This window comes from Macaca fascicularis, chromosome 13, assembly GCF_037993035.2.
Source record: "Macaca fascicularis isolate 582-1 chromosome 13, T2T-MFA8v1.1".
In the NCBI taxonomy this organism is placed as follows: Eukaryota; Metazoa; Chordata; class Mammalia; order Primates; family Cercopithecidae; genus Macaca; species Macaca fascicularis.
The window spans coordinates 121,918,801-121,936,517 of NC_088387.1; positions in this window are offsets into that span (position 1 = coordinate 121,918,801).

A 17,717-nucleotide genomic window follows, 5' to 3' on the forward strand; every position below is an offset into this window, starting at 1 on the left:
TGCATCAGATTATCACATGTATATCAAAAAGATACACATCTATTATATACCAATTTTTAAACGTAGATGAGAACTGTTACAAATCACTAAGGTGATAAACAACACAATCAAAAAATAGATCAAAGATTTCATTGATTTCACTAATGAACATATATGGATATCAAATAAGGACAGGAAAATATGTTCCATATCTTTAACCATTAAGGAAAGCAAATAGGAACTGAGAGTGAGATGTTGCCACACAACCTCCAAATGGCTAAAATGCAAACAACTGACGCTATCAAGTGTGAATGAGGAGACAGAGCCCTGAAAACTCCCAGGCACTGTGGCTGGAAATGCAAAATGGCATATGGTGACTCTGGAAAACAAATGTGGCAGTTTAACTCCTAGCCCAGAGATTTCATTCCTGGGTATTTGTCCAGGGGAAATAACAGTACATGTCCACATAAAGTATTATATGATGTTCATAAGAGCTTTATTCATAATGACTCCAGACTTGAAATCCAAATGTTCATCATCTGTTTAATGGATGAAAAGCATCGTGCTCTACCTATCCCGCGGAACACTACTCAGCAGTAAGGAATGGACGTTGACACATCAACAACATGGCGCATCCTCAAAGCATTTTGCTTCGTGTCGGAAGTCACGTGCTGAAGGCGACATAAATCCACTCACATAGAATTTCTCAAAAGGAAAAATTGTAATAATGAAAAGCAGATAAATATTTGCCAGGTGCCAGAGGTTGAAAGAAGAGCTTGACTGCCAAGGTTGACAAGGACACATCTTATGATGTTAAATTTAATAAATCTAAAACAAATACATAATGTGTGTGGCTGTCAATGGGCCTGTTAATATTTAGCAAGCTAAAGTATATTACAGAAACAGAGAAATGTAAAAAAACAGATTAACCCACCCCTCAGCATACTGTAGATCAAGCATACAAAAATGTATAAATATATATACTATATAAAAATAAAAGGTATCCAATGATTTGAGACTGTACCCTGAACTTAGGCTGCCTATTTATATCAAGTATCCACAGAATATTCCCAAAAGTTGACCATAATACCACAAAGAAAACTTCTTTTATGCCACTATAAGAAATAGTATAGATAACATTTCCTAGCTCTGTACTACAAATAAGAAAATCCACACTAGCTTGAAAATTTCAAACTCTTAATAACTCAGGGCATATATATGCGCACCCCTGTGTGTGTGTCGAGTGAGTTTGTGTGTATACACACACAACACACACAAAATCCTAATCAAAGAAAATAAAAGAGAAATGATTATGTTTCTTAATCCTTTCCAATTAAATTCAAAAGTATAAAAAGTCTGCTTCATAATATTAAAATTGATTACAGGCGCACGTCACCATGCCCAGCTAATTTTGTTTTGTATTTTTAGTAGAGATGGGGTTTCAACATGTTGGTGAGCCTACTCTTGAACTTCTCACCTCAGATGATCCACCCACCTCGGCCTCCCAAAGTGCTGGGATTACAGGCTTGAGCCACTGCGCCCGGTCAACTCCATTTTTTATAAACACACTTAAAAAATGTTCTAGATACTTTCTTAACAAAACTAGGCTTATTCTATCACTGGAAAACATGAGAAACGGCCCCTTACGGTAAGTCAGCAGAAGTCACCATCACCACTGTGAGTCGGTGTCGTCCTGGAGGCATTTGCCAGTGAAATTAGACGAGATGGAAACGAGAAATACAAAAGTTAGCAGGGAGGAGATAAACAACTGTTTTTTCCAGATTAGAAGATGGATTACTTGGGAAATCCAAGTGAATCAGCTAAAAAGAAAACAACAGGTGCTATAAATAATAAAGAAATATAATAATTTTCAAAACTAGTAATCAAAATTAAAAGCTTTCATATTTACCAAGCACAATCAGTTAGAAGACATAATGAAAAGAACCTCTCAATTTCAAAATGCCACCAAAAGTGTTAAATACCTAAAAACAAATAAAATAGAAAAAATTTAAAGGCCTAACGAGGAAGACGCGCTGTACAGACACAAAGCTTAAACAAATGGACAAGCATAGATGATTCTGCATAAGAAACCTCACAAAGATAGCAAGCTTCTTTGGGCTATTTTTTTTTTTCTGAAAAAATAAAACAATAGGATGACGAGCCTACCAGACTCTGAAACACACCCCAAAGCTGCAGCAAGCTCACAGGGCAGTTCTTCTCTCCGATCAAGGGTGAAAATGAGTGTTTCCTGCTGAATATGTGAGCTGTTTAGTTTGCCCATTGTTAAAGTTTCTGTTTCTTCCTGATTTTTGAGTTTTTTTACATTACAGAGATGATCACCGTTTTCTATAAGTTGCACGTATCTTCTCCCAGTGTGTTTTTGTTTTTCTACAGTGTTTTTTGCTATTTAAAAAAAATCCACCTTTTTATTTTCCTGAGATGGCAGATTAGAGTCTTTTAGCTTATCTCAGCCACTTGGAAATAGCAAAATAGTACATAAAGATCAACTCTGTGTGCTTTAATTCAAGAAAGAAAATGGGAATCTACTGGAATCATGAAGGACACCCCAGCTCCTAGGAGAGAGGACGAGGGCAAACAGCCCCCACAATGGCACTCAGCAGATAAAATCGAGTGAAGCCCCAGGACGAGAGAGCAAAGGAAGACCCTCTGTGACTCACCTCAGCAACCCAGGCCATACCTTTGTTTTTCCCAAGTCCTGGAACTGACTTGGGGAGAGGCTTGGAGAGCCTGAGAGGGAAACACACTGAGAAGAGCTGCAGGCATTTTCCTAGACCTAGGACCAAGAGCAAGAGGCCATTTTTAATCCGGTGCAGACAAAGTCAGCCTTTCCTTGGTGACCCAGCAGTGCGGCCATGCAGGCATTTTAATCTCAGGCCAGAGACTGGAACACTTGCTCTGGAGTAGGGTAGGGACCTCCATGGACAGAATCATGGAAAGCACCTTGGCAACAGGTGCCGAAATTGTGCTCTCCCCCGTTGCAGGCAGGGAGCAGGAGGAGAGCTGCTATAACCCTGATTCCTCCTGGGTGACAAGACTTGGAGCCAGGGCCAGCCTTGCAACCTGGGACCTGTGTGTGTGTGTGTGTGTGTGTGTGTGTGTGTGTGTGTGTGTGTGTGTGTGTGTGTGTGATTGGTGCCCTGGCCCGCTTTCCTGAGAGCATGATGCAGCAGGGCCCTCTGCACTCCACCCCAAGGCAGAACTCCAGGCAACTGGAGCACCTGCTTGCCTGGATCAGAAGCCTGGGCTGTCCCACCCCTCCTGGGCATAGATCATGGTGCAACGGGGCCCTCTCCACTCTACACCCAGGCAGATCTCCAGGCGCTGGGAGCACCTGATCCTGGTGCAGGGGGCCCTCTCTGCCCCACACCCAGCCAGATCTCCAGGCATTTGAAGTCCCTACTCTTTCTGTGCAGAGACCATGTTGAAGCAGGGCTGTCTCCACTGTATGCCCAGTCAGGTCTGCAGGGATCTGGAGTACTCACTCTGCTGGATTAGGAGTTTCAGCCACACCCCCTCCCCATACAGAGAACTTGAGGATGAAAGGCTTCCCGCCTCCATGCCTAGGCATGCCTCTGGGCACTTAGTGGCCACCCACTGGATTCTCCCTTGGCACTGGTGCTTGTGCCTGCAATTATGGGAACTACAGGCAAATATGCCTGATCCAGCCCTGCCAATTTTGCTCCTCCAACCCGGGCTGGGCAAGGAGCTCAGACCTCTGTGTACTCCATGGATCAGCCCATTGCCAGAGGCAACAGAGAGCTTCTCCCAGTAAACAAGGATCCAGAATATACCTAGCCACTTGGCCACAGCCAGCTGTTACTCATAAACACCATCTACTTGCCTGTAGATCAAACTGCACAACCCAATATAAAACCTACTGACAGAAGGACATAGGGCTACAGAACCAAAGCCAAGAGACCCTACTCAGTACTCTCTACAGTCACCCACCTATGGAGAGGGGAAGGAGAAAATGAAATAGTAATATTATAGAGGCAGAAAGAAAGAAAAAAAAATCCTATCCACACTAAAATAATTACATTAGAGATAGCAGCATCTCCAGATGAAAAGGAACCAGCAAAAGAATTCTGGCGCCATGAAACAAGAGAACTATGAAACACTGCTGAAAGAAATCAGATGACACAAACAAATGGAAAAACATTCCTTGCTCCTGGATTGGAATAATCAATATCATTAAAATGGCCATACTTCCCAAAGTAATCTACAGATTCAAAGCTATTTCTATTAAAATTCCAAAGTCATTTTTCACAGAATTAGAAAACACTATTCTAAAATTTATGTAGAACCAAAAAAGAGCCTGAATAGCCAAAGCAATCCTAAACTAAAGAACAAAGCTGGAGGCATCACATTACTCAACTTCAAACTATACTACAAGGCTACGGTAACCAAAACAACATGATGCTGTTTCAAAAACAGACACATAGACGAATGGCACAGAACAGAGAACTGAGAAGTGAAGTGAAGTGCACACCTACAGCCATGTAACCTTTACAAAGTCAACAAAAACAAGCAATGGGGAAAGGACTCCCTATTCAATCAACAGTGCTGGGATAAACTGGTTAGCATGTACAGAATATTGAAACTGGACTTATCCCTTTTACCATATACAAAAATCAACTGAAGATGGATTACAGATTTAAATGTAAGACCTCCAACTATAAAATCTTAGAAGAAAGCCTAGGAACTACCATTGTGGACATGAGCCTGAGGAAAAAATTTATGACTAAACCCTGAAAGGCAATTGAAACCAAAACAAAACTGGACAAGTGAGACCAAATTAAACTACAGAGCTTCTGCGCAGCAAAACATCCTATGAACAGAGCACACAGACAACCTACAGGATGGGGGAAAAGATCTGCAAACTATTCATCTGACAAAGGTCTAGTATCCAGAATCTACAAGGAAACTAAACAATTCAACCAGCAAAAAGTGGATAATTCCATTAAAAGGTGAGCAAAAGACATGAACAGACACTTCTCAAAAGAAGACATACAAGCGTCCAACAAACATAAAAGACATGCTCAAATCACTAATCATCAGAGAAGTGCAAATCAAGACCACAATGAGATATCATCTCACACCAGTCAGAATGGCTATTACTAAAAGTCAAAAGGCAGCAAGTGCTGGTGAGGCTGTGGAGAAAATGGAAGATGTGTACACTGTTGGGTGGGAATGTAAATTAGTTCAGCCATGGTGGAAAGCAGTTTGGAGACATTTCGAAGGAAAATAAATTGTTTGACCAAAAAGACACATGCACTCCTATGTTCATCACAGCACTAGCAAAGACATGGCATCAACCCAGGTGCCCATCAGCGGTGGACTGCAGAAAGGAATGAGGTGACGCACGCCGTGGAATACTACATGCCCACAAGAAAGAATGAAATCACATCCTTTGCAGCAACATGAATGTAACTGGAGGCCATTATCCTAAGCGAACTAATGCAGGAACAGAAAACCACACACTGCCTGCTCTCACCCATACGTGAGAGCTAAACACTGGGTCATGGACATGAAGATGGAAACAACAGACACTGGGGCTATTTGAGGGGAGGGAGGGAGCAACGGCCACAAAACCTCCTACCAGGTGCTGTCCTCACTGGACACGCAGCCAAACCATATCATCCTCAGGAGAGAAAGAGAGACAAAGCATAGGAAAATTGAGCAGTTTGACAAGGGCTGCATACTCTTGAAAGTCGAGAACTTAAGACACATTCTTCTGAATCTGTAGAAATATTCTATATTTAATGGAATCAAGCCAAATTCTCCAAACATTATTCATGTATCATAAGATGTTTGTCCTACATTTTAAACATCACTAACAGTCCACTTTTGTAAAAAAGATAGTCTTCCTCATCCAAAATACTCAGATATGTGTCTTCAGTGTTATCTACCATTCAGAAGTTTATTGAGGGTTTCAAATAAAATTAAAAATGCTTGAGAAAAAGCCGCTAGTGGCACTAACTCTTTCGAATTCGGTCTCTTGCCATATAGAGTACAGACCGTGCCTCCCTGTCTTCCATTTCAGGGTCCTCAGCTGCCTGCTGATTTGATCACCAGATCCACTGAAGGCCACACTGAGTTGGTCAGGGCTCTACAGACTCAACGCTGAGTGTAATGGGGCAGAGCCACGGACGTTCACGAAGATGCGGATTAAATTTTAACTACTCCCCAAATGTTCCTAACCAAACCACTTCCTTCCGCAGCTGTCTTAATTTTGTGTAAATGTGGTATTTCCTAACTGCTTCCAAGAAAGTTAAAATGAGGCCATAGGGATTTTCTGACATCTCCAAGAAAGGAAACCTGTTAGCCGGGGCACCCCTGGGCCTGTGAGCCGGGGCGGCCGGGGCCTGTGAGCGGGGGCGGCCGGGGCCTGTGAGCCGGGACGGCCGGGGCCTGTGAGCCGGGGCACCCCTGGGCCTGTGAGGCGGGGCCGGCCGGGGCCTGTGAGCCGGGGCACCCCTGGGCCTGTGAGGCGGGGCCGGCCGGGGCCTGTGAGCCGGGACGGCCGGGGCCTGTGAGCCGGGGGCGGCCGGGGCCTGTGAGCCGGGACGGCCGGGGCCTGTGAGCCGGGGCACCCCGGGGCCTGTGAGCCGGGACGGCCGGGGCCTGTGAGCCGGGGCGGCCGGGGCCTGTGAGCCGGGGCCTGTGAGCCGGGGCGGCCGGGGCCTGTGAGCCGGGGCACCCCTGGGCCTGTGAGCCGGGGCGGCCGGGGCCTGTGAGCGGGGGCACCCCTGGGCCTGTGAGCCGGGGCGGCCGGGGCCTGTGAGCCGGGGCCTGTGAGCCGGGGCGGCCGGGGCCTGTGAGCCGGGGCACCCCGGGGCCTGTGAGCCGGGGCGGCCGGGGCCTGTGAGCGGGGGCACCCCTGGGCCTGTGAGCCGGGGCGGCCGGGGCCTGTGAGCCGGGGCCTGTGAGCCGGGGCGGCCGGGGCCTGTGAGCCGGGGCACCCCGGGGCCTGTGAGCCGGGACGGCCGGGGCCTGTGAGCCGGGGGCGGCCGGGGCCTGTGAGCCGGGACGGCCGGGGCCTGTGAGCCGGGACGGCCGGGGCCTGTGAGCCGGGGGCGGCCGGGGCCTGTGAGCCGGGACGGCCCAGCACAGGCCCAGCAGCTGCGCTGTGCGTTCTCCAAAGAGCCACGGACTTTGCACAGCAAACGTCAGATACGCGGCCTGGAAATGGCGCAGTTTTCAATCCACTGCCACAGAGAGTGTGTTGGGCGGTCACACTTCTCAAAAGTCTGAAATGTGAATCCGGCCTTGAGTCGGATTCCCACTTACTTCTGACTGGTGGTGTGGGCGGACCACGGGCTCTGGAGTGCTCAGTCCGAGGCCCGTGCTGCTCCCGCTGCACAGACGGGGAGATTCACGCGGCCTCAACCCCCAGCCTCGTCTGTAAAGCACCCACATGCTGGGATTCCCAGGGGCCTCGGGAGGAAGGAGGCCAAGCGTCCCTGCTTTGTAAGTGCTCCTGATTCTTCCCTAGAGTAACACAAAACTTGCCACGCAAGCTTGACTCTTACAGGGCACATACCAATTTCCATGAAAAGGTAACCCGGACATTTACTTATTTATTTGTTTAGCTAAATTAGAAACTGACTAAATAATTCTCACATTACATAAGGAAAAGCCTCACATTTACCAACAGAAGGTTGTCCCTTAATAAAAGCAGCCCTCACACTGCAGAACCTCCCTACAGTCAGAGTCATCCCAAATGAAGTAACTGTCGTGTCTTTTACTATGGATGTAACAGCTCATTTCCTGGTTAGAAAGTAAAAATAAATGAATTTTACAGCACTACAGAGAAGATCCAGTCTATTCACAGCCATAAAATAGAATTGTTAACAAATATGTCACCACTAATGTGAAATGTTAAAAATAAGGGAAATTTGAGGTGATGACAGAGGATATGGGGACTCCTGTACTCGCAGCTCAGTTCTTTCTGTAAACCTGCACTGTTCCAAAAATGAAGTCTATTAATTAAAAAATATTATCTGAAACTACCATTTGATCTTATAATTTAATCCACTTATAAATAAAATGTTTATCATTAAAGAAAAAATATAGCTTCCACTTTCATATGACAGCATTGGCGTCTGTTTTCAAGATTCAAACCCTCATATTTATGTCATGTAGTTTAAACTTCTCAAGAAAGTTATAAGTAACGGGTTGAGAATGCTCTAAGGATGACTCACAGAGCTACCTGTAGTTAGCTACTCTCTGGGGTAGAAAGTTTTAGTGGCTGGATAGAAACTCAAACCAGCCATAACATTCCCTTAAGCCAAAACCTAATCCAGAGCAAGACCCTAATTTTCTTCCATTCTATGAAGTGGGCATGGGGAAGCTGAAGAAGAAGTTTGAAGCTGGCAGAAGTTGGTTCATGAAGTTTAAGGAAAGAAACCAACTCCACAGGATAGAAGTGCAAGGAGAAGCAGCAAGTGCTGATGGAGAAGCTGCAGCAAGTTCTGCAGAAGATGCAGCTAAGATCATTGATGAAGGTGGCTCCAGTAAACAAAGAATTTCCATGTAGATGAAACAGCCTGCTATTGGAAAGCAGATGCCATCTAGGACTTTCCTAGCTGGAGAAGTCAATGCCTGGCTTCAAAGCTTCAAAGGACAGGGTGACTCTCTTATTAGGGGCTAGTGCAGCTGATGACTTTTGGTTAAAGTCAATACCGATTTACTATTCCCCAGATCCCAGAGTCCTTAAGAATTATGCTAAATGCACTCTGCCTGTGCTCTGCAAATGGAATAACAAAGCCTGGATAACAGCACATCTGTTTATGGCATGGTTTATTGAATATTTTAAGCCTAATGTTGAGACCTACTGCTTAGGGAAAAAAATCCTTCCAAAATATTTTTCATTGACAATGCTGATGGAGATGTACAAGAAGATGCATGTTGTTTTCATGTCTGCTGACACAACATCCACTCTGCAACCCCATGCATCAAGGAGTAATTGTGACTTTTTAGCCTTATTATTTAAGAAATATATTTCATTAGGCTACATCTGCCATAGACAGTGATTCCTCTGATGGATCTGGGCAAAGTCAATTGAAAACCTTGTGGAAAGGATTCACTGTTCTAGATGCCATTCAGAATGTTCATGACTCAGGGGAAGGGGTCACAAGATCAACATGAACAGAAGTTTGGGAGCAGCTTTGGGAACAGTTGCTGCGCAGGTTGTTTGTGGTCAAACATGAAGAGAGGGGAGGGGAAGCTCTGATGTGAGGGTGGAGCACCTCCCGTCCTTGAGAAGAGTGTGCCTGAAAGGCAGGGAAAGAGCTGGAAGGAGCCTCTCGGTGCCCAGGGGAGTGACCCAAGAGATGGAAGCAGTTTCCCATGTCAAAAAAGACATCAGAAATAGCGCCAAGTGTAGGCACCAAAGTCCCAAGAGGATGGAAAACAGGCAGCACTGATGGAGGCGGATCTGGAGGAAGATGTGGGAATTCCATGAATTTGGAAGTGGGGTCCTTGGCTGAGCCTGAGACGGAGGCGGCTGGGAGAAAACACGCTGTAGAAGTGTGTGGAGCAGGTCAGAGTCTCTGTGCCACCTCTGTGTTTACGTTCTTATTAGTTCCTTAAAAGAAATCTTAGTGGGAAGTCAGCAGGTGAAACCGCACAATTTTTAAAGCTTTCACTATAATCTCAAGAAAGCTTGTTTCATTTTAAGTTCAGCAATTGAAAAACATGTAGGGCTCTGAAAGGTGCAAGACTGGTTAGAAATCATATTGATTACTATTTTAGTGCCACTTGTGTATAACAATAAATTATAAAAATAGCCTAAGTTACTATGGAAAACTGTTTGCTGTAGACCAGGCAGTCTGGACGTAAACCCTGCTTGTGCCAAGGATCAGTTGGGTGATTTCAGCCAAAATAACATTTCTGGGCTCACCTTCCTCAATTTAAAAACAGGGGCCCTAAGAGGTGCCTCCAGGTATCGTGGTGATGATTAAATATGATCGAATATGTTCCGTGCTTGACACAGTAAAGTTTACATACTAAGATGATGAAAATAATAATCTGGAAAGATGGTATGATATGTTACAGAATTTTAAAAATCAGAGTTCCAAATATATCAATGTGATTTATTTTTAAAATGTACATTTAACAGAAAGAATTGAAAGCATGAACTCAAACTGCTAAAATGGTTAGAGCTAGTTAATCTTCATGGTGTTAATCAACTATAACTGAATATTTATTAATAAAAATAGTTATTAAAAATAGAAATCTGTTTGACAAGCCACCCATGAACAAACAGGGGACCAGGTCTCCTATCCAGTATCCTATGAAGGAGAGAAGAAAACAGATTTGCTGGTCACAGAAGTGCCCGAGGGGCTGATGGCAGCGAGGCTGGCATATCCTTGCTGTCTTACGTCTGCGCAGGTGGCCCTGGGAGACGGACCACACAGCTGGGGAGGGCACAGCAGCAGCCCTGACCCAAATCTGCCAAGCCCTCTGCCCCCACAGCAGCTCAGATGGATTCCTTTACATCTCCACAGGCTTCCAGGTCCTCAATGCTCAGAACAGTCTTGAAGTTCCCCAGGAAGGGCGACACCTTGTCCTCTGAGTCAGGGGCTGCCTCACTCACCAGGCATCTGATGAAGGGGAAGGTGGAGCAGGAGGGAGCGGAGGCCTGACTGACTCGGAGTGCAGAGCTGCCTCCAGAGCACTCTCACCTGTCACCTGGGACATCATCAATTACAAGTCCTGCTGCCTGCATTCCTCTTGCCCAGTGTGCACGTGTGCAGGGAGCCAGCCCCACCGCGGAGGCCTGTCTAAACAGAGCTGCCTCCAGCTCAGAACGTAAACACCTGCTGGTGGTCCCTGCTCTGTGGGCTGTCACTGCTGTCCCATGTAGACTGGGAGGGCTCGATGGGGGGAGATGAAGCCTCATCTTTAGGGGCAGAGCTCTGGGGGTGGGGTGCTCACTGGCTTTTGAGGAAATGACCCTGCTGTCAGGACAGAAGACCTAGCAACTTGGAATGCTTCCAGATTTGCCCATTAGAAGAGCCAGTACAGAATGTTAGCTGTGTATCTCAGAGCGAAATTCGGGAAACAGAAATGTGTGTTAGTGAAATAAGAACAAGTTAGGAACAACTAAAATACACTATGAGATTATGCTCTGTCCTCACACCCTAAAGGCTAATGCCAGATTTGCACACTGGGAGGTGAGTGTATGTGAGAAATGAGGGCACAGTCCTGCACTGAGTGTGGGGAGGGCCCTGGCCTGGTCACTCCCTACTCCTGGGCTGTTCTGACCTGCTGCACCCCTCCCAGGCATGTGGGCACAGATAACCCTTGTGAAATGAGACAGAAATGTGCTTTAATAATTCTGCCACTGCAAATAACAGTAATAGAAGACATGAAAATATTAGACTAAACATATCAGAAATTTCTTTTTCTTGTGTAACAAAAAGTAGGGAGATACAAAACCCAAAGCTTGGAGGCTGGCACTGATGGAGCAGAAACCCAGGCACATTCCAACTTTCTGCCCTACGTTTTGGAATTTGTCCTCATCCATCCACCCATCTCTCAGCAGATATCCCATTAGTATCGACTATGCGTCAAGCCCTGTTCTGGGTGCTGGGAATACAGAAGTGAACAAAGGAGACGACGACATTTTATCGCAGAGCATAATACACAACAAACAAAAGTCTGATTACAGCATATCAAGATCTGAGAACTGCTCTGGAGAAACATAAATTGGAGGGGGAGGAAGATGTGTAGAGGGAGGCTTGCTGTTTAAAATGGGGTCCTCAGGAGACATCTCAAGCAGCAGGAGCCCAGGCTCAGGCCACTCTGCAGTGCGGGGATCAGCTGAGCCTTCCCTGCCCTGTGCCTGGGGCAGGGAGGGGCAGAGAGGCAAGAGAGGAGAGGAAGGGAGGGCATGTGAGGCGGCTGGAGGGCTCTGAGTGTTACTCCGAATGAGCTACAGCTGTTGAGGTTTTGAGCTGAGAAGTGTTGCCATCTGATTTATCTTTCAGGAGGCTCTTCCTGGCTGCAGTGTTGAAAATCAGCTGTAAGAAGAAAGGATGGAGATGGTGAGAATTGAGTGGATTCTATGCATCTTCCCACTTTCTCTCTTTTATTCCTTTTAAACCTAATTAAACATTTATGATGCCCTCTCACTTTGACCATCATATTTTTTACACTCTTTTATATTTTCTTTTTGTCTCATGGGACAATATTCTGGATAATTTAGACATATCTTCCAGTTTTCTGATTCACCTTCAAGTGTCTCTAATTTGCTTTTTAATATTCATTGGGTTTTAAATGTCAGTTATTACAGCTTTTATTTGTGAAAGTTCTAGTGTCTTTTTCAAATATTATCCCTTTATTGTCTCTTGTTCTTGCTTATATTTTCAGGTTTTTTTCCTGTTATTTCTGTAGCCATACGAGACACAATTGTTTTGTGTTTCATGTCTGGTAACCCCATCCCGAGCCCTGCAGAGCCTGAGCGTTTCTTTGCTGTTTCTCTCTCCTGGTGCCTTGCTTCTTTATTTGTTGTCATTTTTATAGGAAACTGATCAATTTCCTGAGTACTATAATTATGTCTGGGTTTAATGTTGCAGATTTCCAGATGAAACTTGTTTCTGCCAGTTGCTTTGGGGCTCGAGTAACCCAGAACTGCTTCACGTTGGTGCATCTAACGGGGTTTTGGACCACGAGCCTGTGTGTGTGACCTATGCCAGCACTGATATAGGACTGTTTCCCATTTTTTCTCTTGTGTGTAAAGTTTGTTTCTTTTTATTCTTACACAGAGTGCATGGCCTTCGGAGTCTCAGATTATTTGGGGATCTCTGATTCGTTTTCCCACCTTACACAGCCCTTGACTTTTTCTCCCGGATTTCGTATCCAGCGTAGCCTTCAAAGTAGAGTCCAGTCTGCAATCTGCACCCAATCTGGGTTAGGCATTATCTTACAGGATTCCTGCCTTCACTTTGTTTTTGCTCTCTGCATTCCTAATTTTTGTGCCAGCTCAGCATTGCTTTTAAAAATATCTATTTCCTCCTGTGTTTTAATGGACATAGTTACTAAAAGTATAAAATCTGGCTTACTGTTGGAAACAGACTCTTTTTAACCCTTAGTTCAAGCTGCTACAGCAAACTGCCATAGACTCGGTGGCTGTAAACGCAGATACTCATTGGAGGTCCAAGATCAAGGTGCCAGCGTGGTCGTGTTCTGATGAGCACCTGTTCTGGGCCGCAGGCAGTGCCTTCCTGCTGTTCCCTCACGTGGTGTGAGGAGTGAGGTATCTCTGGGGCCTCTTTTATAAGGGCTCTGATCCCATCCATGGGGGCTCCCCTCCAGACCTCGTCACCTCCCTAACGCCCCTCCTAACACCATCAAACTGGGGAGTAGACTTCAACTTAGGAGTTTGGGGGGAAGACAAACATTTAGCTCACAACAGACCCTTTATTTCAGTTTTGTTGTGTTAGTTTGCTTTGTTTTCATTTTCTGTTTTCTAAGGAGTTTCCTGCAATAGCTCTTCGTGGGCCTGTATCTGTGTTTGTTACCCTTTGGGAGATAAGTCTGCTTTTCTTCTATTTATTTTCTGACTTCTATCAGTTCATGCTTCATTGTCTTCTTGTGTCTCACCATCTCTCCCTTGAAATGCTGCGTTCTGGATTTGTAATCTTCTTTTATAGTAGTAATGGCTGCGTTAATTTTTGTGGTTGATGAAATATTTAATTGTATTATTTATTTTGTGGAAACAATTTTGGATGCTACTTAGTTCTACAACTTTCCTTCGTTTGTTCCTTCCTTCCTTCCCCCCTTTCTTCCTTCCTTTCTTCCTTTTTCTTTTTTCTGTCTTTCTTATGAATTTTCTATTTCCTTTTATGGTCTTAATCATTGAATGAGTTTGCGTTCCTCATGCCAATATTTTCCAGTTTCCTATGAACTTGGAGAAGTCCGGATTGTTCCTTATGTAGTTTTCACAACGCAAAGATTCTCCTTCTGCGACAGACACTGCTTTATGCAAATATGGTTTATCTTTGATCCTTTGTATCAACTAGTATTTCCCCGACCCCAATTTCCCTCTTTCCCATGCAAGGGATGTGGCTTTGGCCCTCAGCATGTAGCACCCTCACAGTCCTGGGTCTCTGGTCACTGGGGTTTCTCTAGTTTCTGATTCTTCCCACACAGCTCGTACCTGACCTCAGCTGGGTCTGACAGCCCTTAGAATTCATGTGGAGTCTGAGGATTATATTAACACCTGATCCTTGTTTTGCTGATAATGGAGTTTTCAGTCACTTAAAACAAATGTATTACCATGGTGTTTTTCACTGATTTCTGGGAAGAGAGAAGAGAATGCCAACTTCTTCAGCAATATTCATTCTGCAAGTCTGCATTGACCTGTTCAAATTTTAATGGGGCGACATTTTTGTGTGACTTAGAAAACATATACAACTGTCACATCAAACTCATTGTTTTCCGAATAGAGTTAGTTAGGGTAAGATAAAACATAGTAATTTTAATTGTACTTTATGTAGATTACACAAACTATAAGCAAGTACATTTAAGAATACATGTAAATATTTGAAAACTTCAGCAATTGAATCAGCTGCTACATATGTTTTGAATTTGGGGTAATATGAACAAAATAAATTAAAAATGTATATTTTCCAAGATTCCGTTCCATGCCCATGATTGAGATCTATACCATGATATGTGAAACATCAAATCTGGATGTGGATGGTTTTTATCATAAATGTTCAAGTTGTTTCACAATAAAAACGTCCTTACTGTTGCTACAGTAACAGTTACACAATAAAAATGTCCTTACTGTTACAAAGGACTATACCTTTGCCGTTGAAATTATGCTGAATTTTTAATATGACAGTGAAAATTGTCAATTATGTTTAAGGGCAGAGTACTGCATTCTCAGTTTTATAGAAAGTCACATGAAACATTTGAAATTGGGACTCTGTAAATTTCCTTTCGAAACAGGTGGTGGAGTGGTGAAAAACAAACCTTTTCGTACTCTTTCTGTACATGATGAAATAACAATACCCAGCAAGAGAACAGTATATTGCTCATGAAGGCGTTTGGAAACAAAGGTATATTGAAAAAATAGTTACTGTCTTAATTTTGTTAAGAAATTAGCATGAGAAAATAGTGAAATAATTGTGATTTTTTCAAATATAAGAGGTGGTATTTGGAGAAGGGCTTAGCATAAAAAACCAAAACACTAAATTGTCTTCTGAAATGGAAACCAATTTATCCTCATCCTAGCCTAAATGACATCTACTCAAATATCCATTTGTTGCTAACACATTATAAATCTCCATTTTTTTTTCATTCGGAAACTATCTTTAAAGTTTCATTTTGTAAAATCCAACATGTATATTAAGGTATGTTCAATTCTTCTGACAATGAAAAGAGTCAAATTCTAAAATATTTTAAGAGATTTATTCTGAGCCAAATAAGTGACCAATGGGCTGTAACCCAGCCCTCAGGAGATCCTGAAAACTTGCACCCATGACGGTCAGGCCACAACTTGGTTTTACACATTTTAGGGAGACATGAGACGTTAGTCGATACATGTGAGATCTACATTGGTTTGGTCCAGAAGGGTGGGACGACTGGAAGCAGGGGCTTCCAGGTTACAGGTAGATTAAAAGATTTTCTGATTGGCAATTCATTGAAAGAATTAAGTTATTATCTAAAGACTTGGAATCAAAGAAAGGACTGTCTGGGTTAAGATAAGGGGTTGTGGAGACCAAGGTTTTATCATGCAGATGAAGCCTTCGTAGCAGGCTTCAGAGAGAACAGATTGTAAAGACTTAAGATCTGTATTAATGTTAATGCTGGTCAGCTTTTCCTGAATTCCAAAAGGGGGGAGAGCATAATGAAGCATGTCTGACCCCCACCTTCCCATCACGGCCTGAAATAGTTTTCTGGGTTAACTTTGGAATGCCTTTTATGGAGAGACAGGGTTCCTTCAGATGGTTGGGGGGCTTAGAATTTTACTTTTGGGTTATGCTTCTATTTATTTTTGTTAAATGACACATATAAGCCCCCAGTTACATGTAAATATTTTAGTTAGTTTTTATTTATTTCAAATTATACCAATGTTTCATTTAAGTTACCAGTATAAGATTTCCTTTTGAAAAAGATGAAGAGAATGTGATTCTCTCGTATGAAAAAATGTGAAATTATACATGAATGACTGATATTTCAAAAGTGGTACTATAAGAGAGTTAGGCACCTGCTTTTAAGAAAATATGCCAAATATCTGTGATTCATGAGATTCTTAAAGCCGGCATTATGGAAGAGAAATGCTAATACAGGCAGTAGAATTGTTTTAGACAATTCCATAAAAATTGACATAGAACAATTTGAAAGTCAAGTTCTGTGGTTTGAGCTTTTATAAGCTATAAAATAAATGATGCTATGTCTGAAATCAATGAAACATGTTGTTGATTGAATTTCACTTATATTAAATTTGGGGGGCTTATAAAATAAACATGAGCTGAGAAATGCGTTGCTACTGATTCTGTTCTGATGTGCATTAGTTCATTCTTGTACTGCTATAAAGAAACATCTGAGACTGGTAATTTGTAAAGAAAAGAGGGTTATTGGCTCACAGTTCCACAGACCGTACAGAAAGCATAGCTGGGGAGGCCTCAGGAAACTTACAATCACGGCAGAAGGCAAAGGGGAAGCAGGCACGTCCTCCCTTGGCCAGAGCAGGAGAAAGAGATAGAAGCGGAAGGTGCTACATGCTTTTAAACAACCAGATCTCGTGATAACTCATTCAATCATGAGACAGCAAGGGGGAAATCCGTGCCCGTGAGCCAGTCACCTCCCACCAGGTCACTCCTCCAACACTGGGGATAACAACTGGCCATGAGATTTGGGTGGGGACACAGATTCCAACATATCAGATGCGATAAAAGGTTAGAATAATCTTTGGTCCTTCAGGGACTACTCCTGCCCTAGATTTTCATCAGCATGTTGGGTTTCAATATTAAAGTCCTGAGTATCATATTTTTAGACTAGGCAAATTTGTCAGGGATTATAGTTATGTAAAATGGAAGTTCTAAATGTCTCTATAAATTAGAACAAAGGCACAGATCTAATATAATTCAATCAGAATAGACGAGTCAGCATTTCCCCTCCTCACAACCCACTGCCCAAACTGATTACATACAAGTGAGAAAGGAATCGTTTAAAATAGCAAAACGTAGGGAATTGAGGATTTCCGTGCCCTAACTCATGCAAACCTTCAGTGAAATGTCCATCTTAGGTCGGGAGGAGTCATTGTGCTGTCTGGGGATTCCCAAAATGGCACAGTAAGAAGTTCAGCCAATCCCTGCTTCAGAAAGCAATGGGACAGCTTGACAGAACTGCCAAAAACAACCATTTCAGAACTCTGAAAATTAACCAAAGGCATGCGGCAAGCTGACAGGAGGCTGCACAAAAAACCCATGCCTGGTGCATGGCAGGGTCACAGCGGCTGAGGCTGAGATCCTGGGTAGCCTGACAATAGACAAGATGAAAAATTGGAAGTGAAATCTGGGGAGTGAGACAGAACCTTGATAACCTCCCACATGTTCCTGGTGCTCTGAGAGGCTCTCGTGAGCACGGAGCTGGGCAGGAGGAAACTCACATTCACTAAACATGAGAAGCTTGCTCACCTGGCATGCCGGACCGTGGACCCAGAATTTTATCCTTCATGTCTCCCTAGGAATGTGAAG